A 25970-nucleotide genomic window follows, 5' to 3' on the forward strand; every position below is an offset into this window, starting at 1 on the left:
ATATCCGAGTCATTCCAGTACTGCTTGAAGAGCACGTACGGGATAGTGGTAACCTGTGACCCGGTATCCAGTAGGGCACTCATAGGGATGCCATCCAGTACCACAGGCAAGACTGGACGTCCTCCCACATATTTGTCGCGCCAGTTCGATGGGCCTGATGATCTTTTTCCTGGGGTTTGGCCCTCTACCCCAGGTTGTGCCAGTTTAAAGGACAGTACCTTGCCATATGTCCGGGTTGATTGCAGCGGCGGCAGATGGGTTGTCCGTCCTCGTTGTATTGGTCGCTGGGTCTTCCTCTGGCCGGTGGGGTCCTCCTTGGTCGACGCCACGGGATGTCCTCCGGTCCGGATGCCAGCTGGATCTTCCCTGGAGTGGAAACCTGTAAAGACTGCACAGTTCGGGTTAGCACGGCAACGCTTTTAGCTAGCTCTTGGACCTGATGGTGCAGGTCTGGAGCCGGGTCATTGTTCAAAGCCTGCGCATCAGCTCCCACAGGCCCTGCCGACAAGGGCGCCGCCTCCTGGTGGTAAGTGGTAGTGGGGCGTCTGTGGGTCACAACGCCACCTGGTGCCGGTTCTCGGAGCACCCGGATGGCTCTGTCCTTGAACTGTGCAAATCCCAGATGAGGGTCCTGTAAGGCCATTGCCCGCAACTGGGTTCGGTGGGCATTGCAATATAAACCCTCTATAAATTGTTCAGTCAACAGCCTGTCCTCGTCTCCCACGTCGTCAGGGTCGGTCTGCTTAATAGCTCTCAGGGCCTCTTGTAGGTTCAGGGCATAGTCCCTTATACTCTCGTGTGCTCGCTGCTTGCACCCGTAGAATCTAAGCTTGATCTCGGCTGAGGTGCGGGTATCAAAGGTGTCCCTCAGCCGGGTTAGTATCCCTGCAACAGTCCTCCCCCCAGGTGGCCAGGACTTTACCTCCCTTTGGGCTGCCCCGGTTAATTGGGCCACCAGGATGCTCACTTTTTGCTCTTCTGTGAGGGGATACACCTGGAAGAGGCTATCCAGCTTTTCTCTAAAGTCATGCAGGGTATGTGACTCCCCTGAGTACTGGGGTAGCCAGGCCGCTCCCGGGATATAGGGCATGGTGAAAGGCATGACTGCAGCAGCGGTGGCGCTGGCGGGGGTTGAGGCAGTGAAGCTCTCCTCCGTATCCGACATCTTCCTCCCCCCTAGTGGACCGTGGCCTACCTTGCGATGATCCTCTTCCGTAGGCCGCGGCTCCGCAGTGGATCGTCAGGGTTTAGGACCTTCCGTCGCGCTCCTGTGACGTCGGCGTCTGCTGGGCTCCTTCCAGGACCTTACGCAACGTCCGGACATGAGGCGGGGCTTCAGTTCTCGCGCGCTTTCGGAGTCCACGCCCCTCTTCTTCCCGCGCGGCGTCTTCAAGATGGCGTCCAACGGCGGGAAAACTCCACGGATGGCGGGAAGAAGGCAGAAGATGGCGCCGGATGGCGGGAAAACTTCGCGGATGGCGGGAAGAAGGTAGAAGATGGCGCCGGATGGCGGGAAACCTCCACGGATGGCGGGAATCTTCACCACTGGTAAGTTTGAACAGTCTTTTTCAGGCACGCAGTACCCGGTGGTTGCGGGCACGAGATCCTGCCGACTACGCCAAAAGTTGACGCACCCCTGGGCCTGTGTCGCACAGCGTTGCGTATGCAGGAGCTTACCCGGAGCCGGATCTGTTGAGGGTTGTAGTCTCGTGGCGGTGACCCGGTCCGTGCCCAGGGAGTCAGACTAAGTGGCGTTGTATTAGCGGTAGATGTTGGACGACTACGCCACCCGTTGAATGCAGCGAAGGAGCTGCCGCTGCAGGGCAGACCGCTGAGGCCGGTGGTAGGATTGTGCAGCGTGGTAGTATCACCCCCAACGGGAGGGGTATGGCCTCAGGGCAGCCGACGTGGATGATGGGGGTATCAGGAATCACTCAGAGACGATGCGGTGTAGTTCAGGGTCTTTACTGGTGATAAAGATAGACCCTCCCGGAGTACTGGCTAGCGATCGGGGCCTGGTCAGTCCTTGAGCAGATGGGATCTCCCCTGGCCAGGCGGAGTTGTAGGCCTCCCAAACTGACTGTACTCTTCTGGCTACCTTGCTAGAGGCGGGTATAAGTAGCCCACGTCCCTGAGTGTACCGTGTGGTGCTCACCCGTATGGCCGGTGACTCAGGGCCTTCTAGTGGCGTCCGCTCCACGACGGCGGTGCTGGTCCCACGCGTGTGACCGTGCCTTCGGGTTTCTTGGCCAGAGGACCTGAAATCCCCTGCCGGGCGGTTTCTGCTGCTGGGTAAGAGTTAGTCCCCACAGCCTCGGACTCCGGGTCCGGAGATAGCTTCTCAGTCAGGGCGAGCTCTGCAGCTGCCAGCCCCTGACTCCTTATAGCACTGCTCCCACAGAGCTCCTGATGTTCTTCTCCTATATCTGCTGCTCTTCTCTGTCTCTACTTCTTCTATACTCACTAACCCTGCCTCAGCCCTAGGTTTATATAGGGGAAGTCCTTCCCCTCCCAGGACTGGGCAGGAGGTGTGGCATGCATAGGATCCCTGACCAAGAGACCTCCCACCTGCTCTCAGACATAACATAGCTGTTACTGTGGAAACCAGACCCCTGGGGTGCCACATTAACCTGCGATTTCTGAGACTGGTTACTCGGATAAACTTATCCTCAGAAGCAGAGGTGACTCTTGGTCTTCCTTTCCTGGGGCGGTCCTCATGTGAGCCAGTTTCTTTGTAGCGCTTGATGGTTTTTGCAACTGCACTTGGGGACACTTTCAAAGTTTGCCCAATTTTTTGGACTGACTGACATTCATTTCTTTAAGTAATGATGGCCACTCATTTTTCTTTACTTAGCTTCTTTTTTCTTGCCATAATACAAATTCTAACAGTCTATTCAGTAGGACTATTAGCTGTGTATCCACCTGACTTCTGCACAACACAACTGATGGTCCCAACCCCATTTATAAGGCAAGAAATCCCACTTATTAAACCTGACAAGGCACACCTGTGAAGTGAAAACCATTTCCGGTGACTACCACTTGAAGCTCATCAAGAGAATGCCAAGAGTGTGTAAAGCAGTCATCAAAGCAAAAGGTGGCTACTTTGAAGAACCTAGAATATAAGACATATTTTCAGTTGTTTCACACTTTTTTGTTAAGTATATAATTCCACATGTGTCAATTCATAGTTTTGATGCCTTCAGTGTGAATGTACAATTTTCAAAGTCATGAAAATACAGAAGAATCTTTAAATGAGAAGGTGTGTCCAAACTTTTGGTCTGTACTGTATATAATTACAGTATACCACTATTGCCAACCAAAAATACACTGTAGAAAAAACAATATTCTCAAAATTACTAGTATAAAAGGCTTTTTTTCCAAGAAGAATGGGCAGCTTTACCATCTGAAACAATAAAGAACCTTATCCACAACTACCACAAAAGACTTCAAGCTGTAATTGATGTTAGAGGGGGCAATACACGGTATTAAGAACTAGGGTATGTGAACTTTTGATCAGGGTCATTTGGCTGTTTTTGGTTGTCATTAAGGTTTAAAAAGAGAAAACACAGTAGTTTGATAATAAATGGCTTCACCCAACCAATAACCATGAGTGGAGAAAAAGTTTTTTTTGTTATCATTCATATTCTCTGAAACAAGGCCAAGAAAGGAAAAATTCTGCCGGGGTATGTAAACTTTTGAGCACAACTGTAAGTACCTGGAAACTAGGTCACAGATGTACGGAGGAGACCGGCTGTGGATGACTTTGTATGCCATGGTTAGGGTTTTGAACTGGAGTCTCTGGGCAATGGGCAGTCAGTGAAGGGATTGACAGAGAAGTGAGGCCAGGAAATAGCGTGGGCATAGGTTGATGAATTGGTCAACAGAGTTTAGAATAGATTGCAGGGGTGCGAGAGTGTTAGAGAGAAGGCCACAAAGCAGGAGGTTGCAGTAGTTGAGGCGGGAGATGATGAGCGCATGCACTGGTGTTTTTGCAGATTCTTGGTTGAGGAATATGCGGATCTGGGAGATATTTTTGAGTTGGAGTCAGCAGGAAGTAGAAGGGCTTGGATATTTAGTTTGAAGGAGAGATTAGAGTTCAGGGTTACCCCGAGGCAGCGAGCTTGTGGGACTGAGGAGAGTGGGCAGCCATTGACTTTGATGGATAAGTCAGATGGGTGGGTTGAGTGAGATGGTGGACAGATGATGAATTCAGTTTTATTCATGTTAAGGTTTTTAAGAAATCTAGCACAGAAGAAGGATGAAATAATGGACAGACATTGTGGGATTCTGGTTAGTAGGGAGGTGATATTGGGTCCAAAAAGGTAGATCTGTGTGTCATCAGCATAGAGGTGATACTGAAAGCCATGACATTCTAAGAGCTGTCCAGGTCGAAGGTGTAGATGTAGAAGACCAGGGGTCCTAGAACTGAGCATTGGGGCACACCGATAAATAGGGGGCGAGATGAGGAGGTGGTGTTAAGAGTAGGAGATACTGAGTGTCCAGTCTGTTAGGTGTGAGGAGATCCAAGATAGGGCCAGGTCTGTGATGCCTAGAGGTGAGAGAATCTGTAGAAAGAGGGAATGGTCTGCTATACATATATATAGTATAATGGTCCCCACTCCCCACCATATATATATATATGTATATAAATATATATATATATATACACTGCTCAAAAAAATAAAGGGAACACAAATAGCACATCTTGGATCTGAATGAATGAAATATTCTCATTGAATACTTTGTTCTGTACAAAGTTGAATGTGCTGACAACAAAATCACACAAAAATCATCAATGGAAATCATATTTATTAACCAATGGAGGCTTCGATTTGGAGTCACCCCCAAAATTAAAGTGGAAAAACACACTACAGGCTGATCCAACTTTGATGTAATGTCCTTAAAACAAGTCAAAATGAGGCTCAGTATTGTGTGTGGCCACCACGTGCCTGTATGACCTCCCTACAACGCCTGGGCATGCTCCTGATGAGGTTGCGGATGGTCTCCTGTGGGATCTCCTCCCAGACCTGGACTAAAGCATCCGCCAACTCCTGGACAGTCTGTGGAGCAACGTGACGTTGGTGGATGGAGCGAGACATGATGTCCCAGATGTGCTCAATCGGATTCAGGTCTGGGGAATGGGCGGGCCAGTCCATAGCTTCAATGCCTTCATCTTGCAGGAACTGCTGACACACTCCAGCCACATGAGGTCTGGCATTGTCCTGCATTAGGAGGAACTCAGGGACAACTGCACCAGCATATGGTCTTACAAGGGGTCTGAGGATCTCATCTCGGTACCTAATGGCAGTCAGGCTAGCTCTGGCGAGCACATGGAGGGCTGTGCAGCCCTCCACAGAAATGCCACCCCACACCATTACTGACCCACTGCCAAACCGGTCATGCTGAAGGATGTTGCAGGCAGGAGATCGCTCTCCACAGCGTCTCCAGACTCTGTCACGTCTGTCACATGTGCTCAGTGTGAACCTGCTTTCATCTGTAAAGAGCACAGGGTGCCAGTGGCGACTTTGCCAATCCTGGTGTTATGTGGCAAATGCAAAGCGTCCTGCACGGTGTTGGACTGTGAGCACAACCCCCACCTGTGGACGTCGGGCCCTCATACCACCCTCATGGAGTCAGTTTCTAACTGTTTGTGCAGACACATGCACATTTGTGGCCTGCTGGAGGTCATTTTGCAGGGCTCTGGCAGTGCTCCTCCTGTTCCTCCTTGCACAAAGGCGGAGGTAGCGGTCCTGCTGCTGGGTTGTTGCCCTTCCACGGCCCCCTCCATGTCTCCTGGTGTACTGGCCTGTCTCCTGGTAGCGCCTCCAGCCTCTGGACACTATGCTGACAGACACAGCAAACCTTCTTGCCACAGCTCGCATTGATGTGCCATCCTGGATGAGCTGCACTACCTGAGCAACTTCTGTTGGTTGTAGAGTCAGTCTCATGCTACCACGATTGTGAAAGCACAACCAACATTCAAAAGTGACCAAAACATCAGCCAGAAAGCATTGGTACTGAGATGTGGTCTGTGGTCCCCACCTGCAGAACCACTCCTTTATTGAGTGTGTCTTTATAATTGCCAATAATTTCCATCTATTGTCTATTCCATCTGCACAACAGCATGTGAAATTGATTGTCAATCAGTGTTGCTTCCTAAGTGGACAGTTTGATTTCACAGAAGTTTGATTTACTTGGAGTTATATTCTGTTGCTTAAGTGTTCCCTTTATTTTTTTGAGCAGTGCAGTATGTTGGTCCCCACAGCCCCATATATATAGTATGATGGCCCGCATTGCCCATATATATAGTATCATGGTCCCCACTGCCCATATATATAGTATGATGGTCCCACTTCTACCCATATACAGTTGAAACCAGTAGTTTACATACACTATATAAAAAGACACATATGCATGTTTTTCTCAATATCTGACATGAAATCAGAATAAACCTTTCCCGTTTTAGGTCAAATAGGATTACCATAATTTTTAATATTTGCCAAATGCCAGAATAATGAGAGAGAGAGAATGTTTTAAGGCATTTTTATTACTTACTGCAAAGTTAAAAGATTACATACACTAAGATTACTATGCCTTTAAACAATTCTGAGATAGATGCTGGGAAAGGAAGTTGTTTCTGCGCTCTCTGGAGTCACGACATAGTATGGATAAAAATGTAGGTTTATTGTCTACGCGTTTCAGAGTTCACATAACATAACCATAACATATCAACCCAAGGACAAAAGCAAAAGACCTTGTGGAGATGATGGCGGAAGCTGGTAAGATTGTGTCAATAAATACAGTGAAACAAGTACTGTATCAACATGGCTGAAAGGCCATTATGCCGGAAAGATGCCATTACTCCAAAAGAAACATAAAAAAGCCAGGAAAAAAAACCTTAATTTTTGGAGACATGTCCTGTGGTCTGATGAAACTAAAATTGAACTTTTTGAGCATAGTGACCATCGTTACATTTGGAGGAAAAAAGGAGAAGCTTGGAAGCCTAAGAACACCATCCCAACTGTGAAACATGGGGGTGGCAGCATCATGTTCTGGGGTTGTTTTGCTGCAGGAGGGACTGTTGCACTTCACAAAATAGGTGGCATCATGAGAAAAGATTATATAGCAGTACTGAAGCAACATCTCAAGACATCAGCCAGGAAGTTAAAGCTTGGGCGGAAATGGGTCTTCCAAATGGACATTGACACGAAGCATACTGCCAAAATGGTAACAAAGTGGATTAAGGATAACAAAGTCAATGTTTTGGAGTGGCAATCACAAAGCCCTGATTTCAATCCTATTGAAAATTTATGGGCAATCTGAAAAGGCAGGTGCGAGCAAGGCGACCTACAAACCTCGATCAGTTACACCAGTTTTGTCAGGAGGAACGGGCCCAAATTCCAACTAACTATTGTGAGAAGCTTGTGGAAGGATATCCCAAACGTTTCACCCAAGTCATTCACTTTAAGGGCAATGGTACCAAATATTAATGAAATGTATGTAAAATTTTGACTTTGCAGTAAGTAATAAAAAATGCCTTAAAACATTCTCTCTCTCTCATTATTCTGGCATTTGGCAAATATAAAAAATTATGGTAATTCTAATTGACCTAAAACGGGAAAGGTTTATTCTGATTTCATGTCAGATACTGAGAAAAACATGCATATGTGTCTATTAACCCCTTTACCCCCGAGGGTGGTTTGCACGTTAATGACCAGGCCAATTTTTACAATTCTGACCACTGTCACTTTATGAGGTAATTACTCTGGAACGCTTCAACGGATCCCCCTGATTCTGAGATTGTTTTTTCGTGACATATTGTACTTCATGATTGTGGTAAAATTTCTTCGATATCACTTGCGTTTATTTGCGAAAAAAACGGAAATTTGGTGAAATTTTGAAAATTTTGCAATTTTCGAAATTTGAATTTTTATGCCCTTAAATCAGAGAGATATGTCACACAAAATAGTTAATAAATTTCATTTCCCACATGTCTACTTTACATCAGCACAATTTTGGAACCAAAATTTTTTTTTGTTAGGGAGCTATAAGGGTTAAAAGTTGACCAGCGATTTCTCATTTTTCCAACAAAATTTACAAAACCATTTTTTTAGGGACCACATCACATTTGAAGTCACTTTGAGAGGTCTTTATGACAGAAAATACCCAAAAGTGACACCATTCTAAAAACTGCACCCCTCAAGGTGCTCAAAACCACATTCAAGAACTTTATTAACCTTTCAGGTGCTTCACAGGAATTTTTGTAATGTGGAAGAAAAAAATGAACATTTAACTTTTTTCACAAAAATGTTACTTTAGACCCAATTTTTTTTATTTTCGCAGGAGTAACAAGAAAAAATTTACCCCAAAATTTGTTGTGCAATTTCCCCTGGGCACGCAGATACCCCATATGTGGGTAAAAACCACTGTTTGGGCGCACGGCAGGGCTCGGAAGGGAAGGAGCGCCATTTGACTTTTTGATTGTAAAATTTGCTTCAATAATTAGCGGACGCCATGTTGCGTTTGGAGAGCCCCTGATGTGCCTAAACAGTGGAAACCCCCCACAAGTGACCCCATTTTGGAAACTAGACCCCCCAAGGCACCTATCTAGATTCATAGTGAGAACTTGGAACCCCTAGGTGCTTCACAAATTGATTCGTAAAAATGAGAAAGTATTTTTTTTTCCACTTTTTCATTTTTACGAATCAATTTGTGAAGCACCTGAGGGTTCCAAGTGCTCACTATGCATCTAGATAGATGAAAAAGTGGAAAAAAAACCCACTTTTTCATTTTTACGAATCAATTTGTGAAGCACCTGGGGGTTCCAAGTGCTCACTATGCATCTAGATAGGTGCCTTGGGTGGTCTAGTTTCCAAAATGGGGTCACTTGTGGGGGAGCTCCAATGTTTAGGCACTCAGGGGCTCTCCAAACGCAACATGGTGTCCGCTAACAATTTGAGCCGATTTTCCATTCAATTTGTTAGCAGACACCATGTCGCGTTTGGAGAGCCCCTGATGTGCCTAAACAGTGGAGCTCCCCCACAAGTGACCCCATTTTGGAAACTATACCCCTCAAGGATTTTATTATGGGGTATAGTGAACATTTTGAACCCAGAGGTACGACACAGAATTTGATAACATTAGATCATCATATTGAATAAGTTGTCATTATTCTTGAGCGCAAGTGCTCGCTACTTGAGTTTGCATCGGGTACTCAGGTATGCACCATGTATCACGGGTGCTCAAGTGAAATGCTCGAGTCCCCGCCCGCATGTTTCACAGTTATTAGACACCCCAAAAAAAACCATGCGTGGATCGCTCGTGCATGGCAGGCAATCCCCGCAAGGTTTTTTTTTGGCCGCGAAGCATATGGGGCGGAGACTCGAGCACCCGCGATACTCAGTGCATAGCCGAGCACCCGATGCAAACTCAAGTAGCGAGCACTTGAGTTCAACACTAGTTGCCATATCGTCATCTTTTTTTTTTTATTTTTACTTTTGAAAAAAAAAACAACCCCAACCCTAACATTAGCAGAACCCCAACCCCAGCCCTAGCGTTTATTTTTTACGCCGTTCCTCGCGCGGTATAAGTGATGAGATTACTTTATTCTTCGGGTCGGTGCGATTACAGCTATACCAGAATCATATCGGGTTTTTATGATTGACAGCTGTCACACACTAAAAGACACATATTTTGTAAAATCTAGTTTTTGCATTGCCATATTTTGGCCTACAGAGTGATGTGATGGCTTGTTTTTTGTGGGATGAGTTGACGTTTTTATAGGTGCCATTTTCAGGCACATGACATTTTTTGATCGCTTTCTATTCCAGCTTTTGGGAGGCAGAATAAACAAAAACCAACAATTCAGGAATTGTGTTTTTTTTTAATTTTTTTATTCTACTCCGCGTGTGTTAAAATTGATAAGGTAGCTTTATTCTTCGGGTCAGTACGTTTACAGCGGTACCACATTTATATCGTTTTTTATGTTTTGGCGCTTTTACACAATAAAAGCTATTTTATAGAAAAAAATATTTTTTTGCATTGCTTTATTCTGAGAGCTATAACTTTTTTATTTTTCGGCTGATGGAGCTCTATGGTGGCTTGTTTTTTGCGGGACGAGATCACGTTTTCAGCGGTACCATTTTTATTTATATTTATTTGATCGCGTGTTATTCCATTTTTTGTTTGGCGGTATGATGATAAAGCATTGTTTTTTGCTTCGTTTTTTATTTTTATTTTTTACCGTGTTCACTGAAGGGGTTAACTAGTGGAACAGTTTTATAGGTCAGGTTGTTATGGACGCGGTGATACAAAATATGTGTACTTTTATTGTTTTTTTGCTTTTTTTTCATAATAATATTTATTGATGGGTACATTATATTTTTATTTTTAGTGGATTATTATTATTTTTTTTTATATTTTTACAATTTTTTTTTTTTTCACTTTCTGGGAGTTTTTTTTACTTTTTTACTTTGTCCCACTATGGGACTTTCACTTTTTTTATTCTGATCGCCTGCACAGCATAGGGATGGAGCACCATCCCTGTGCCATGCTGGCAGTCAGCGCTGGACAGGGAGAAGATAGTTTGGAGATGCACTGCGCTTGTCCAAAAAATCCTCCTGCTGTCCGGTGACCCGGATGTTGTCATGACGACATCGGGTCGTCATGGCAACATCCTGGAAGCCACGGCAGACAGCGCTGGAGGCCGGAAGAGGAGGTGAGTATACCGATCACCTCCTCTTAGCCACCGCAATGCTGCGATCGACTTCGATCCCGGCGGGGGTTAATGTGCCGGGAGCGGTGCGGGACCGCTCCCTGCACATAGTACCGGGTGTCAGCTGTGACAATCAGCTGACACCCGGCGGCGATCGCGGCCGCACAGCCTGTGTGCGCACGCGATCGCGATAACGTACTAATACGAGTCAGGCTCTTAAAGCCCAGGGCACTGACGCGTATTAGTACGTCTTGGGCTTTAAAGGGGTTAATATAGTGTATGCAAACTTCTGGTTTCAACTGTATATAGCATGATGGTCCCCCCTTCCCCTCATATACAGTGGGGAAAATAAGTATTTGATGCACTGCCAATTTTGCAAGTTTTCACGTCTACAAAGCATGTAGAGGTCTGTAATTTTTATCTTAGGTACACTTCAACTGTGAGAGACAGAATCTAAAAACAATCCAGAAAATCACATTGTATGATTTTTACATAATTAATTTGCATTTTATTGCATGAAATAAGTATTTGCTACAATAGAAAAACAGAACTTAATATTTGGTACAGAAACCTGTGTTTGCAATTACAGAGGTCAGATGTTTCCTGTAGTTCTTGACCAAGTTTGCACACAGTGCAGCAGGGATTTTGGCCACGTTCATACAGATCTTCTCCAGATCTTTCAGGTTTTGGGGATGTCGATGGGTAACATTGAGTTTCAGCTCCCTCCAAAGTTTTCTATTGGGTTCAGGTCTGGAGACTGGCTAGACCTCTCCAGGACCTTGGAATGCTTCTTACGGAGCCACTCCTTAGTTGCCCTGGCTGTGTGTTTTGGGTCATTGTCATGCTGGAAGACCCAGCCATGACTCATCTTCAATGCTCTTACTGAAGGAAGGAGGTTGTTGGCCAAAATCTCGCGATACACGACCCCATCCATCCTCCCTTCAATATTGTGCAGTCGTCCTGTCCCCTTTGCAAAAAAGCACCCCCAAAGTATGATGTTTCCCCAACCTTGCTTCATGGTTGGGACAATGTTCTTGGGGTTTTCTCATCCTTCCTCTTCCTCTAAACAGTGGAGTTGATACCAAAAAGTTCTATTTTGGTCTCATCTGACCACATGACATTCTCCCATGCCTCCTCTGGATCATCCAGATGGTCATTGGTGAATTTCAAACAGGAGCAGAATTCGCTGAATTTTTTTTGGGGGTGAGGAGCCATTTCACTTTTCCAGAGCCTTTGTACTGCCAGTAACGTGGAAGCCCCCTATATTTCCATTAACAGATAACATACATGAGTTGGGACTTACTTTTTTTGTGGATTGAGTTGAAGCTTTGTTGGGAACATTTTACATAACATTTGGGATCACATTTATCCAGGGCTCTACGCTGAACACTTATATCAGGGTTTCCATCTAAATCGCTGAGTGACATAATTCAGATGGAATCCCCGAGGGATCCATTCACTATAATAAGACAGCAGAGTTACTCTAGACTTCCGTCTGGTCTCTGTTCAGCGGTGTCCTTCTTTTCAGAAGTGCACAAAACTGTGGCCAACTGCACATTTATGCATGCAGGATCACAGGTCAGATGGTGCTCACGATGCCTTCCTCTACCACATTATAGGGAATCTTCCGACGGGGGTTCCGTCTGAATCACACATTTCAGAGATTTACACAGATTTTTGGGAGGCAGAATGAACAGAAAAACAACAATTCAGGAGTTGTTATTTTTATGCCGTTCCGTGTGTAGTGAAATTGATAAGGCAGCTTTATTCTTGGTTTTGTATGGTTTTGTAATTTACGGGGGAATTGTCTGCAATCGCGCTCACACAGCTCTGACCATGCACATGTGAAGCAGAACGATCTCACCCAGATCTGTGTGAGTGCAGGGGGTAAAATCACTGCACACACTTCCCATGCTTCTCAGCAATCTGCATCTAGCGCTCACTGTCAGACCTGTGTGAGTGCGGGGAGCGGCTCACATAAGTTGTGCACACTGGGGGTGGGTAGGTGGGTGAACTTTTATGATGACAGGAACTAATCGGCCATTGGGAGGATGGAATGGAATAACGCCAGGGGGCGCCAGGGAGCATCCTTCAGAAGATGAAAGGTTAATATTTTTTGAACGGAGCATAATTTTTAATAACTGTAAATTACAAAACCAGTTATTTTCATGTTTTCTGCTTAATTAAAATGTATTCTTTATGGTGGCATAACCGCTTTAATGACATTAGATGTGCTAGGTGTTATTGTCCTGCTGCAGAATAAATTTGGAAACTAAAATAGGAAGGAGGAAGTGCTAGGATGAATGTAAATACAAATGTTATAAATCTTTATTGATAGTATAGTTAAAAACAAGAATACGGAAATAAATATCCAGCATAGCAAAATACAGATACAAGAGGTGGGTGAGCCTGAAGACGGGACAGAAAAATAACAGTTATCCCAGAATGTAAAATTCTATAATAAAGTGCATGGGCAAAAATTGTAAGTGTCCATAAAACCTACCAAGATGAGTATATGCAGGTAAGTTCAAAGTGAAAATAACAGGTATGCAGTGGCATAACTAGAGTGTGATGGGCCCCGGTGCAAGATTTGAACCGGGCCCCCCCCATTCTGTTATATATAAATGTCCTTCATCCTGGTATATATATTGCTCATCCTTGCTCCATCTTGGTATATATATCCCTCATCCTGCTCCCATCCATTATATATGTTCCTCATCCTGGTATATTTTATATATATATATGTATATATATATATATATATACAGTACAGACCAAAAGTTTGGACACACCTTCTCATTTAAAGATTTTTCTGTATTTTCATGACTATGAAAATTGTACATTCACACTGAAGGATTCAAAACTATGAATTAACACATGTGGAATTATATACTTAACAAAAAAGTGTGAAACAACGGAAAATATGTCTTATATTCTAGGTTCTTCAAAGTAGCCACCTTTTGCTTTGATGACTGCTTTGCACACTCTTGGCATTCTCTTGATGAGCTTCAAGTGGTAGTCACCGGAAATGGTTTTCACTTCACAGGTGTGCCCTGTCAGGTTTAATAAGTGGGATTTCTTGCCTTATAAATGGGGTTGGAACCATCAGTTGTGTTGTGCAGAAGTCAGGTGGATACACAGCTGATAGTCCTACTGAATAGACTGTTAGAATTTGTATTATGGCAAGAAAAAAGCAGCTAAGTAAAGAAAAACGAGTGGCCATCATTACTTTAAGAAATGAAGGTCAGTCAGTCCAAAAAATTGGGAAAACTTTGAAAGTGTCCCCAAGTGCAGTTGCAAAAACCATCAAGCGCTACAAAGAAACTGGCTCACATGAGGACCGCCCCAGGAAAGGAAGACCAAGAGTCACCTCTGCTTCTGAGGATAAGTTTATCCGAGTCACCAGCCTCAGAAATCGCAGGTTAACAGCAGCTCAGATTAGAGACCAGGTCAATGCCACACAGAGTTCTGGCAGCAGACACATCTCTACAACAACTGTTAAGAGGAGACTTTGTGCAGCAGGCCTTCATGGTAAAATAGCTGCTAGGAAACCACTGCTAAGGACAGGCAACAAGCAGAAGAGACTTATTTGGGCTAAAGAACACAAGGAATGGACATTAGACCAGTGGAAATCTGTGCTTTGGTCTGATGAGTCCAAATTTGAGATCTTTGGTTCCAACCACCGTGTCTTTGTGCGACGCGGAAAAGGTGAACGGGTGGACTCTAAATGCCTGGTTCCCACCGTGAAGCATGGAGGAGGAGGTGTGATGGTGTGGGGGTGCTTTGCTGGTGACACTGTTGGGGATTTATTCAAAATTGAAGGCATACTGAACCAGCATGGCTACCACAGCATCTTGCAGCGGCATGCTATTCCATCCGGTTTGCGTTTAGTTGGACCATCAGTTATTTTTCAACAGGACAATGACCCCAAACACACCTCCAGGCTGTGTAAGGGCTATTTGACCAAGAAGGAGAGTGATGGGGTGCTACGCCAGATGACCTGGCCTCCACAGTCACCAGACCTGAACCCAATCGAGATGGTTTGGGGTGAGCTGGACCGCAGAATGAAGGCAAAAGGGTCAACAAGTGCTAAGCTTCTCTGGGAACTCCTTCAAGATTGTTGGAAGACCATTTCCGGTGACTACCTCTTGAAGCTCATCAAGAGAATGCCAAGAGTGTGCAAAGCAGTCATCAAAGCAAAAGGTGGCTACTTTGAAGAACCTAGAATATAAGACATATTTTCAGTTGTTTCACACTTTTTTGTTAAGTATATAATGCCACATGTGTTAATTAATAGTTTTGATGCCTTCAGTGTGAATGTACAATTTTCATAGTCATGAAAATACAGAAAAACTTTAAATGAGAAGGTGTGTCCAAACTTTTGGTCTGTACTGTATATATATATCCTCCATCCTGATATATATGTCCCTTATCCTGGTCCCCATCCTGGTATATATATATATATATATATATATATATATATATACTAGCTATTGAGCTCGTTCCATGCCCGGGTGGCGAGCATTTTTATTGGTATATGGTCTCCCTTGCTGGTATTTGAGCTGCCCCCATCCTGGTATTTTTGCTGCCCCCATCCTGGTATTTGGGCTGCCCCCATCCTGGTATTTGGGCTGCCCCCATCCTTTTCCCCCATCCAGTTATGTGCTGCCCTCATCCCTGTCCTGGTATCCATGGTACGCCTCATCCCTATCCTGGTATGCATGGCACCCCTCACCCCCAATCCTGGTATGCATGTTACCCCTCACCCCCAATCCTGGTATGCATGGCACTCTTCACCCCCAATCCTGGTATGCATGGCACCTCTCACCACCAATCCTGGTATGCATGGCACCCGTCATCCCTATCCTGGTATGCATGGCACACCTCATCCTTCTCCTGGTATGCATGGCAACCCTCACCTCTAATCCTGGTATGTATGGCACCCCTCACCCCCAATCCTGGCATGCATGGCACCCCTCATCCTGGTATGCTTGGCTCCCTCCTCCCTATCCTGGTATGCATGGCACCCCATCCCTCATCCTGGTATGCATGGCTCCCTCATCCCTATCCTGGTATGCATGGCACCCCATCCCTCATCCTGGTATGCATGGTACCCCTCATCCCTATCCTGGTATACATGGTACCCCTCAGCCCTATCCTGGTATGCATGGCACCCCTCATCCCCAATCCTGGTATGCATGGTACCCCATCCCTCATCCTGGTATGCATGGTACCCCTCATCCGAATCTTGGCATGCATGGCACCCCTCATCCCCAATCCTGGTATGCATGGCACTCTCCATCCCCAATCCTGGTATGCATGGCACCCCTCATTTCAAATCTTGTATACATGGCACCCCTCATCCCAATCCAGGTATGCATGGCACCCCATCTGTCATCCTGGTATGCATGGCACCCCTCATCCCAAATTTGATATACATGGCACCCCTCATCCCAATCCTGGTATGTATGGCACCCCTCATCCCCCAATCCTGGTATGCATGGCACCCCCCATCCCCCAATCCTGGTATGTATGGTACCCAATCCCTCATCCTGGTATGCATGGCTTTCTCATCCCCAATCCTGGAATGTATGGCACTCCTCATCCCTATCCTGGTATGCACGGCACTCCTCATCCCCCAATCCTGGTATGCATGGTACCCCTCATCCCCCAATCCTGGTATGCATGGTACCCCTCATCCCCCAATCCTGGTATGCATAGTACCCCTCATCCCCCAATCCTGGTATGCGTCGTACCCCTCATCCCCCAATCCTGGTATATGTGGTCCCCTCATCCCCAATCCTGGTATGCATGGTCCCCTCATCCCCAATCCTGGTATGCATGGTACCCTTCACCCCCAATCCTGGTATGCATGGCTCCTCTCACCACCAATCCTGGTATGCATGGCACCCCTCATCCCTATCCTGGTATGCATGGCACACCTCATCCTTATCCTGGTATGCATGGCAACCCTCACCTCCAATCCTGGTATGCATGGCACCCCTCACCCCCAATCCTGGCATGCATGGCACCCCTCATCCTGGTATGCATGGCTCCCTCATCCCTATCCTGGTATGCATGGCACCCCATCCCTCATCCTGGTATGCATGGCTCCCTCATCCCTATCCTGGTATGCATGGCACCCCATCCCTCATCCTGGTATGCATGGTACCCCTCATCCATATCCTGGTATACATGGTACCCCTCAGCCCTATCCTGGTATGCATGGCACCCCTCATCCCCAATCCTGGTATGTATGGCCCCTCATCCAAATCTTGGTATGCATGGCCCCCCAGATTCCTATCCTGGTATGCATGATACCCCTCATCCCTATCCTGGTATGCATGGCACCCCTCATCCCTATCCTGGTATGCATGACACGCCTCATCCCTATCCTGGTATGCATGGCACCCCTCACCCCCAATCCTGGTATGCATGGCACCCCTCACCCCCAATCCTAGTATGCATGGCACCCCTCATCCCCAATCCTGGTATGCATGGCACCCCTCATCCCCAATCCTGGCATGCATGGCGCCCCTCATCCCTATCCTGGCATGCATGGCGCCCCTCATCCTGGTATGCATGGCTCCCTCATACCCAATCCTGGTATGCATGGTACCCCATCCCTCATCCCTATCCTGGTATGTATGGTACCCATCATCCTAGTATTCATGGTACCCCTCATCCCTATCCTGGTATGCATGGCACCCCATCCCTCATCCCTATCCTGATATGTATGGTACCCCTCATCCTAGTATGCATGGTACCCCTCATCCCTATCCTGGTATGCATGGCCCCTCATCTGAATCCTGGTATGCATGCCCCCCCAAATCCCTATCCTGGTATGCATGGCACCCCTCATCCCCAATCCTAGTATGCATGGCACCCCTCATCCCCCATTCCTGGTATGCATGGCACCCCTCATCCCCAATCCTGGTATGCATGGCACCCCTCATCCCCAATCCTGGTATGCATGGCACCCTCCATCCCCAATCCTGGTATGCATGGCACCCCTCATTTCAAATCTTGTATACATGGCACCCCTCATCCCAATCCTGGTATGCATGGCACCCCATCTCTCATCCTGGTATGCATGGCACCCCTCATCCCAAATTTGATATACATGGCACCCCTCATCCCAATCCTGGTATGTATGGCACCCCTCATCCCCCAATCCTGGTATGCATGGCACCCCCCATCCCCCAATCCTGGTATGTATGGTACCCAATCCCTCATCCTGGTATGCATGGCTTTCTCATCCCCAATCCTGGAATGTATGGCACTCCTCAATCCTATCCTGGTATGCACGGCACTCCTCATCCCCCAATCCTGGTATGCATGGTACCCCTCATCCCCCAATCCTGGTATGCATGGTACCCCTCATCCCCCAATCCTTGTATGCATGGTACCACTCATCCCCCAATCCTGGTATGCATGGTACCCCTCATCCCCCAATCCTGGTATGCATGGTCCCCTCACCCCCAATCCTGGTATGTATGGTACCCCTCATCCCCCAATCCTGGTATGTGTAGCTCCCTCATCCCCCAATCCTGGTATGCATGGTCCCCTCACCCCCAAACCTGGTATGTATGGTACCCCTCATCCCCCAATCCTGGTATGTGTGGCCCCCTCATCCCACAAATCCTGGTATGCGTGGTCCCCTCACACCCAATCCTGGTATGTGTGGACCCCTCATCCCCCAATCCTGGTATGAGTGGACCCCTCATCCCCCAATCCTGGTATGTGTGGCCCCCTCACCCCCCAGTCCTGGTATGCGTGGCCCCCTCACCCCCCAATCCTGGAATGCATGGTACCCCTCATCTCCCAATCCTGGTATGTGTGGCCCCCTTATCCCCCAATCCTGGTATGCATGGTCCCCTCATCCCCCAATCCTGGTATGCATGGTCCCCTCATCCCCCAATCCTGGTATGCATGGTACCCTTCATCCCCAATCCAGGTATGTGTGGTCCCCTCATCCCCCAATCCTGGTATGTGTGGCCCCCTCATCCCCCAATCCTGGTATGTGTGGCCCCCTCATCCCCAAATCCTGGTATGTGTGGCCCCCTCATCCCCCAATCCTAGTATGTATGGTACCCCTCATCCCTTTCACGCTGCACACATACAAAAAAAAAATAAACACTTATACTCAGCTTTCTTCCCTGTGCTCCAGCGCTGTGGTTTCCTGTTCTGCCGGAGGCCGGGGGAGGAGTGTCTCGCCGGAGTACGCGCGTGCCCATACCGCGCTGTCCGGCGCCATTTTGCTGAAGACACACTGCAAATGTGTCTTCAGTAAAATGGCGTCGGATAGTGCTATGTGCATGTTCCGATTCCGACGCTTTCACTCCATTCCCGGTCTCCGGCGAGGAGAGATGCACCGCAGCAACACTCCTCCTGGTCAGGTAAGTATGTAAGTATGACGCTGGAGATCGCAGTATGCGTTCAGTGCAGTATGTATACCGTGATCTCCGGCGTCATACACTCCTCTTACCTGTAACGGCTCAATGCGTGCTTCTGTCTGGAGGCTTCAGAAAGAGACACGCATCCCCGGTTATATTATAGATATGCCCTCCATCCTGGTATATATGTCCCTCATCCTGGTATATATGTAATCTAAGCTGGTATATATGTTCCCCTTACTGGCCCCATCCTGGAATATATATATCCCCCATCCTGGTATATAAGTTCCTCATCCTGGTCCCATCCTGGTATATATGTAATCTCTCCTGGTATATACTGTATGTTCCCCTTCCTGGCCTCATCCTGGTATATATATTCCCCATCCTGGTATATGTGTCCCTCATTCTGGGCCCCATGCTGGTACACCAAGATGGGGCCCAGGATGAGGGACATATACATCAGGATGGAGGACATATCTACCAGGATGGGGGTGGGCAGGTCCTAATCTTGCACTGGGGTCCAACGGACTCTAGTTACTTCATACCTGTTATTTTCACTTTGCACTTACCTGAATATACTCGTCTTGGTTTTATGGACATTTACATTTTTTCCCATGCACTTTAATATAGAATTCTACATTCTGGGGGACTTGTTATTTTTCTGTCCTCTCTTCAAGCTCACCCACCTCCTGTATCTGTATTTTGCTATGTTGGATATTTATTTCCCTATTTCTTGTTTTCAGCTATACTTTCAATAAAGATTTATATTATTTCTATTTAGATACCTCCTTCCTCATTTCTGTTTACTTCCTCCTTCCTCTTTTGGTTTTCACATATATTACACATTTAGGACATTTACCCCGCTTGGGGTTACAACTGTGTTTATTTAGAATAAATTTAGAGCAAATCAAATGGTATTGCAAGACGGATAAGTATCTACCAGTATTTTCCTGCATTGAGGACACCAAGAAATGGTAACATTGAGAACCATAGATGTAGTGGTTGGTCAAGATAACAGTGCTGCAGATGAAAGGCACATCATTCTTCCATTTGGAATCAGAAGATGTTCATCAGCTTAGAACTAGCATCAACCAGTGGGACTCGGCTACACTCATCCACCGTTCAGAGAAATTTGGCCAAAGTGGTCTTCATGGAAGAATTGCAGCCAAAAGAACGCATCTATAATTGGCTTTGCTGCAGTGTGGTCCTTCCCAGTCGCTGCCCGGACATGTATGTGCTGCTTTTTATCTGCTTTCTACTGGGAAATCATAATCTTAATTTGCGTGGCATACACCCTATTGAGTGACAGCGCTGATCATAGAAACTGAAATGTTGAGATAATGTCATAGTCTATTGTCCAGATAGCGCCTGTTTTCATAACCTATGCAAAGGGCAAGGAGCATAAATGAGGAAAATAGCTACAGATCAAAGATTAAAGAGACAGTTACTCTTTCTATCCTTTTTTAGTGGATACAGAAAAAAAAAAACTGATTCCCCCTCCCTCACCCAATTTATTTGTTCCATGAAGGTCAGTTTAATTGTGTATGACCTGATCACAACTAATGTCAAAACTGCATCAGTTGTCATTCTGCTTATTAAAATAGATTTTGCTGTGATACCATGGAGGAAAACTATCAATTTCCCTCCAATGTTTTTTTTAGTGCCACAGAGAAAGAATGGTGTTTGCTGGATAATAAAAAAATAAGTGATTTTATTTACCTTACATTTTTATAAAATATATGATGCATGTGCTCTATCAAAATGACTTTTTCTAAGCTTCTACATATTCTTAGCTGATGTTCATGAAAGGCTGTTATCTTTTTCCATAATAACACTTGAAATCTATTGGGTTTATTTGGCATGAAAAATCCATTCTACTAAGGCCAGTTAGCAGCGTATGATTCTATACTGCTGTTTAAACCAATCATTAGACCTATGTGTAAAAAAACAAAACATAAATGAATGTCTTGTTTTATTTTGTCTTTCTAAGGTGCTGAGGTAAGAAGTGGCTGCTCACACTGCTGTCCATCCTGTCTATCTGATCTAACAATGGATATTCCTAGGGTGCTAATGTAAGAAGAGGCTGCTCATACTGCTGTCCATCCTGTCTATCTGATCTAGCAATGGATATTCCTAGGGTGCTAATGTAAGAAGAGGCTGCTCACACTGCTGTCCATCCTGTCTATCTGATCTAACAATGGATATTCCTAGGGTGCTAATGTAAGAAGAGGCTGCTCACACTGCTGCCCATCCTGTCTATCTGATCTAACAATGGATATTCCTAGGGTGCTAATGTAAGAAGAGGCTGCTCACACTGCTGCCCATCCTGTCTATCTTTCCTAACAATGGATATTCCTAGGGTGCTAATGTAAGAAGAGGCTTCTCACGCACATCACAATTTTCAGATTTATATTTTTTAAATATTTACAAACTCATGAATCGTTTGCTTTACACTTCACAAATACTTTCTATTTAGTGTTGGAATAACACATAAAATACCAATAAAATACATTTAAGTTTGTGAGTTAAAGTAAAAAAATGTGGAAAAGTTCACGGGGTATGAATACTTTTTCAAGGCACTGTATTTGATGTGTTTCTGATGCAGATGTGAAGCCACATTTTTATGTGTTTTTTTATAGTACAGAAAAGCTTTGATTCTGCACGTAAAGAAGTATCTGCAGTTTTTTTACATGCATTTTTTTCAGGCTCCACATAGAATAAAAGAAAGAAAAAAAGCACCAAAACCGCACAGTTCATCAATGTTTTTAGACACACAGTGGGTGCAGTTTTCATGACATCACATCCACTTAGCTTGGCCAGTTATGCACAGCAAAATTTCTATGCAAAAAAGTAGCAGAAAATATACATCATTTACGCTACATGTGAACACGCCCTAAATGTTTAAGCAAAGTGGATGTGATTCCATGAAATCTCCGCCGTGGTGCTGAACTCTGCGGTATGGCCCATTTTTTCTCTATAGGCTTTTTCTGAAAAAAAAAAAAAAAAAAAAAAAAAGCCATTGCATTTTTAAGAGCAGAATCAAAGCTTTTCTGCAATATTAAAAAGTCTGCTTCATATCTGCACCAAAATCGCATGAAATAAGGAGGAAAACGCATAAAAGAAATGCAGCAAACATGCAATAATCAGAGAAAATTGTTATTGCGTTGCGTGATGAGGACACCTGCAGAAAAAAAGCTGAAGAAAAAATGCAGCATTTACGCTATGTGTGAACACGGCCTCAGAGTTACATTTTTATTACATTTTTTATGGATTTAATAGAGAAAAAATATCAATTATGCCATTTTTTTACTCCATTTACAGATCCCTGTAAATAATCTGATCGTTGTATTGTTAGGGTCATTATAATTACAGGGACACCAAATATGTCTGTTACTTGCTGATTTGTGATGTTTATTTTTATTTTTTTTTAAATGCATTAACAGTTATATTATTTTAATCATTATAAAGTGTTTTTCATTTTTTTAGTAATTTTATAGGATGAAAAATTTTGGTATTCTATCTTTAGAATACAAATATATACATTGTACACAGCGGAGTATTTCTGTCAGTACAATCTGCCTGCACAGTCAGAGTCTACAATACAGATCAAGTACACAAAATTCATGCCAAAGGGGGCCAATTGTAGCTTGTGTTTGGTAGACCTATTGCCCCGATGGCTGCTGCCAATGGTGGTGGTGCTTCTGTTACTGCAAGAGGCTCCTTCATTTTTAGCCGTTGTATGTTTTTTTTTTTTTTACTCCACACTGTCCATTGCCATTACCATTTTTTTTTTAACCATATTATTTTGTACAAAACAATAAATAACTTTTGACAATCTTTTCAACCACAATTATTCAACCATTGCCAAAAAGGATATAACAAGAAATACCGAATTGGTAGGTACAGTACACTAACGGAAAACAAATTGTAGTAGCAAGCCACAGTATTACTGTGGTGCATATGGTCGTCAAATTGGACTAGTACAATGGGTGTGCAAAAAAAAATTGCATTTTTGTAATATTCACAGACTACTTAACTCATCTTCTTCAGTGCTGCAGTTGTACAACACATTACTGTCTGGAGTATTTGTCCAATATTTTAGGGCGTTTTCTTCCCATCTCTACTGCTGAGCTGTGAGATTTTATTTCTTTTCACTATCGTAAATTACCCTAAAATAGCTGCTGCACTCCTGGCTCAGCTTTTATTCAAGCTATGATAGTCCCTCTTTATTGGCTGTGCTATACACTGTGTGCAGAATTATTAGGCAGTTGTATTTTAGAGGATTATTTTTATTATTGATCACCAACTATGTTCTCAATCAACTGAAAAGACTCATAAATATCCAAGCTTAATAGTTTTGGAAGTTGGAGTGGCTTTTTTTTAGATTTGGTTATCTTAGGAGGATATCTGTTTGTGCTGGTAACTATTACTGTGCAGAATTATTAGGCAACTTAATAAAAACCAAATATAATCCCATCTCACTTGTTTATTTTCACCAGGTAAACCAATATCAGTGCATAAAATTTAGAAATAAACATTTCTGACATGCAAAAACAAAAATCAAAAAAATTAGTGATCAATATAGCCACCTTTCTTTATGATGACACTCAACAGCCTTCCATCCATAGATTCTGTCAGTTGCTTGATCTGTTTTCGATCAACATTGCGTGCAGCAGCCACCACAGCCTCCTAAACACTGTTCCGAGAGGTGTACTGTTTTCCCTCCCTGTAGATCTCACATTTTATGATGGACTACAGGTTCTCTATGGGGTGCAGATCAGGTGAACAAGGGGGCCATGTCATTATTTTTTCTTCTTTTAGACCTTTAGTGGCCAGCCACGCTGTGGAGTAGTTGGATGCATGTGATGGAGCATTGTCCTGCATGAAAATCATGTTTTTCTTGAACGATACCGACTTCTTCCTGTACCACTGCTTGAAGAAGTTGTCTTCCAGAAACTGGAAGTTGAGCTTCACTCCATCCTCAACCCGAAAAGGTCCCACAAGTTCATCTTTGATGATACCAACCCATACCAGTACCCCACCTCCACCTTGCTGGCGTCTGAGTCGGAGTGGAGCTCTCTGCCCTTTACTGATCCTGCCTCTGGCCCATCCATCTGACCCATCAAGAGTCACGCTCATTTCATCAGTCCATAAAACCTTTGAAAAATCAGTCTTAAGATATTTCTTAGCCCATTCTTGACGTTTTATCTTATGTTTCTTATTCAAAGGTGGTCATTTTTCAACCTTCCTTACCTTGGCCATGTCCCTGAGTATCGCACACCTTGTGCTTTTTGATACTCCAGTAACGTTGCAGCTCTGAAATATGGGAAAACTGGTGGCGAATGGCATCTTGGCAGCTTCACGCTTGATTTTCCTCAATTCATGGACAGTTATTTTGCGCCTTTTTTGGCCAACACGCTTCTTGCGACCCTGTTGGCTATTTGCCATGAAACGCTTGATTGTTTGGTGATCACGCTTCAAAAGTTTGGAAATTTCAAGACTGCTGCATCCCTCTGCAAGACATCTCACAATTTTGGACTTTTCAGAGCCCGTCAAACCTCTCTTCTGACCCATTTTGCCAAAGGAAAGGAAGTTGCCTAATAATTAAGCACACCTTATATAGGGTGTTGATGTCATTAGTCAACACCCCTCCTCATTACAGAGATGCACATCACCAGATTTACTTAATTGGTAGTTGGCTCTCAAGCCTATCCAGCTTGGAGTAGGACAACATGTATAAAAAGTATCAAAGTGATCAAAATACGCATTTGCCTAATAATTCTGCATGCGGTGTACAATGGAATGTGATATCTGCACAGCATTATGGTAATGTTCAGGTTGTGCCTGAAGTAATGTGAGCCTTCTGTTACTGATGCAATTTTTTGGAATGCATAAAATGGTGACGGCATTGTTTTTGTTGATTCATATGTATAAAATTGCAAATTGTTAAAATTCGCCAAGACCTGCGAATTTAATAAAATTTGTCATGCACTTCTTTAGTATCAAATTGATTTGATTCGCTTTAGTAAATATTAGTGATGAGCGAGCACTAAAATGCTTGGGTGCTTGTTGCTCGAGTCGAGCAAATCGTAATGCTCGGGTGCTCAACCCAAGCAATGAGCCCAATGTAAGCCTATGGGAAACTCAAGCATTTTTCAGGCAGCATCCCCCCCAGAGGTCTGCAGAGGGCCTAAAAATTGCCCAAATCGATGGGAACAGTGCTCAAATGACATGGGAACAGCATGGGGAAGACCCCTGGAATCATCTCTGACTCCCAGGTCACTGCTGTCAACAATGTTGTCAAAGTATTGCGCCACTTTTGCAGACAATAAAACATACAAAAATGAAACCAAAATGGATTTTCCTGGAAAAAATGTTAAGGCACATTCTTTACAGGTTAATGACTTGTATATAAGGCAAAATAAATAACCAAAAACAAAAATGCTCCTCCACACCACTCCTTCACACGTAGTGTTTTTGATGCGTTTTTACACTTTTGCATTGCTTTCAACAGTGAAAAATACATTCACCGGTAAATGTAATTTTAACATATTACTACCTTATCTGGCCATGTGGTGTGTAAGACATGATCAGACACATCCATACAATGCTGACATGGGAGCAGCATGGGGAAAACCCCTGGTGCTGGAAGCATATCTGCATCCCAGGTCACTGCCTAAAACCGTGGTCATCAGACGTGATCCTATATTACTGCGGCAATAATACAGACATTTTTGTCAACGTGACAAATATTAAACTCTATTTAAAATTTGGCAAGGGACGGGGAAGAGAACGTAATGATGATGGTGATGGTGCACACAGAAGCAGAGGCTGTGGGCAAGATGAAACTGTGCCTGCTG

At 44.7% G+C, this 25970-nt stretch overlaps 1 long non-coding RNA gene across 1 annotated transcript in view; it reads left to right on the forward strand.

Annotated features, from left to right (window-relative positions):
• Nucleotides 1–24990, forward strand: part of LOC141225144 (uncharacterized) — a 35173-nt gene extending 10183 nt beyond the window's left edge. The window contains exon 3 of the long non-coding RNA XR_012292473.1: nucleotides 21101–24990. This is a non-coding gene — a long non-coding RNA (uncharacterized lncRNA). The remainder of the gene's footprint in view (nucleotides 1–21100) is intronic.
• The last annotated feature ends 980 nt before the right edge of the window (nucleotides 24991–25970 follow it).

Source organism: Phyllobates terribilis, unplaced genomic scaffold (assembly GCF_046119375.1).
Source record: "Phyllobates terribilis strain yellow unplaced genomic scaffold, ASM4611937v1 Scaffold_1__5_contigs__length_1240528914, whole genome shotgun sequence".
Lineage (NCBI taxonomy): Eukaryota > Metazoa > Chordata > Amphibia > Anura > Dendrobatidae > Phyllobates > Phyllobates terribilis.